General features: G+C 42.2%; 1 protein-coding gene across 2 annotated transcripts in view; it reads right to left on the bottom strand.

Annotated features, from left to right (window-relative positions):
* LOC110501000 (uncharacterized) overlaps positions 1 to 2,500 on the bottom strand; it is a 153,453-nt gene that overhangs the window by 149,658 nt on the left and 1,295 nt on the right. The gene's annotated exons all lie outside the window — the stretch shown is intronic.

A 2,500-nucleotide genomic window follows, 5' to 3' on the forward strand; every position in this document is an offset into this window, starting at 1 on the left:
TCCATCCCTCCATCAAACCATCCATCCCTCCATCAAACCATCCATCCTGCTAGATCACCTCTCTAGACCCTAGATCAACTTCAGATCAACTTCAGGTAGAAATGAAATCCGAACATAGTTTTATTTCACAGCAGTTTGAAGGCCTGGCCAGATAACGTCAGGGCGTTTGACTGTTTGAGAGGCATGGTGAGTTTACAGCCAGTCAGATGGGAGAGCTGCCAGAGGTTACACAGCATACCCAAAAGATACACAACACCTCTCCATTCACATACCAATCCAAGCCAGTCCTGTCTCTGCTTGTATCCTGCTACATACTTTACATGTTAAAGTGTAGAAACTTACAGTTGTAGAAACCTGACATCAGTTTACAGATGTAGGATCTTAATTTGGGCAGCTTGCAGCAACAGGACATTATTATGAATTATTATGTGGATTATAATTAATGGACATTATTGTTGGGGTTGATACATTTCTTGTTAGGGAAAATTAAGTCTGAAATTTAAAAGTGAAAATTACAAACTTTAGAAGCCTTTTTTATACTCAAATACACTACAAGTTAGAACATTCTCAGCAACAAAAGAGTGATCAAATTAAGATCTGACATCTGTATATCATAGTCACAAGCCACAGACAGTAAAGCAAACTGGTTTGCAACAAGAGCATACTTTTACAGTAAGGGCTGGCTTTCCGGACCCTTCTTCCTAGACTTATAAAGCTCAATGGTGAGTCTCCATTGAAAGAGCTTTTTCCCTCTCCAGGAGTGGGCTTCATCTGGGTCTGCCTTCTGAGTCATCTGCTAAACAAAGTCCATCTGTCTGTGTAAAGTAGGTTCATGTACTGATCCTGGGTTGGTGTTGCAGAGTTGGAATGTACTACATCTTTCCCCAAGTCAGACTGTGAAGACATCTGTTGCTCATTACAGACATAGTTAGATGGTTAGAGTGTCAACTGATGTTCCCTGAGGTCACAGGGGAGAAAATCAAAGATGGCGGCTACTTCACAAGGGGTCAAAGCATGTGTTAGTCAAAAGGACCCTCTGCTTCTTTCAACTTCACCAATAGAACCCTCTGCTTCTTTCAACTTCACCAATAGAACCCTCTGCTTCTTTCAACTTCACCAATAGATCCCTCTGCTTCTTTCAACTTCACCAATAGAACCCTCTGCTTCTTTCAACTTCACCAATAGAACCCTCTGCTTCTTTCAACTTCACCAATAGAACCCTCTGCTTCTTTCAACTTCACCAATAGAACCCTCTACTTCTTTCAACTTCACCAATAGAACCCTCTGCTTCTTTCAACTTCACCAATAGAACCCTCTGCTTCTTTCAACTTCACCAATAGAACCCTCTGCTTTTTTCAACTTCACCAATAGAACCCTCTGCTTTTTTCAACTTCACCAATAGATCCCTCTGCTAATTTCAACTTCACCAATAGAACCCTCTGCTAATTTCAACTTCACCAATAGAACCCTCTGCTTCTTTCAACTTCACCAATAGAACCCTCTGCTTTTTTCAACTTCACCAATAGAACCCTCTGCTAATTTCAACTTCACCAATAGAACCCTCTGCTTTTTTCAACTTCACCAATAGAACCCTCTGCTAATTTCAACTTCACCAATAGAACCCTCTGCTTTTTTCAACTTCACCAATAGAACCCTCTGCTAATTTCAACTTCACCAATTATCCAGATATAATACTTGAGCTAAGATTGATTAAGCTGCCCAGGACAATGGAACCAAATACATAGTCCCGAAAGTGCAAACTCCAAGCTAATTCAAGCGCGCTTCAAATACTTGCAGGCATTTGAAAGTACTTGACATATTATGTACTGTACTGACCCAGGTCTGCAATGATGTAAGTGCACACTTCTATGGACTCTTAATCAGCAATGGACCAGGCCTCACTCTGAAGATGCAGAGGGGCATTTCTGCAAAGGCTACACTCACAAACAGGTCAGAAGCACTCAGCAACCTCTGACAACGTCCCTGCAACGCTCTCACAATGCAATCACTTGTGTCCAGCCTGGCAGCCTCACCTTAGCTCTGGAGAGGGTATTGTGTCTGTCTGGCCCCAGTTAGTGTATTACAGCTCAGAGTGGATTAAAGGTAGAGGACATAAACATGGTCTCTCTCTCTCTCCAACTTCATTTCTCTTTCGCTACCACTCCCCTGCTATCTCTCCCTATATAATACTCCATCTCTCTCTCTCTCCATTAGGTACCACATGCCCTACAAGTCCAACCGCATGTCAGCTATTTCTACATAATGGCATTTTCCACATCACAGAGGATTATCCCTGCAGGTGTGAAATTGGGAGCATTTAAAAGGCACACACACACACACAAACAAACACAAACAGACACACACACACACATAGGGTGTAAACACAAGCTTGTGTGTATGTGTGTGTGTGTGTGTGTGTGTGTGTGTGTGTGTGCCTGCCTCAAGCTGTAGTATCTATGTGACTCCCAGAAGTTGGGATATGTAGTATTATCAAGATAAA

Source organism: Oncorhynchus mykiss, chromosome 15 (assembly GCF_057628025.1).
Source record: "Oncorhynchus mykiss isolate SJ-2025 chromosome 15, ASM5762802v1, whole genome shotgun sequence".
Lineage (NCBI taxonomy): Eukaryota > Metazoa > Chordata > Actinopteri > Salmoniformes > Salmonidae > Oncorhynchus > Oncorhynchus mykiss.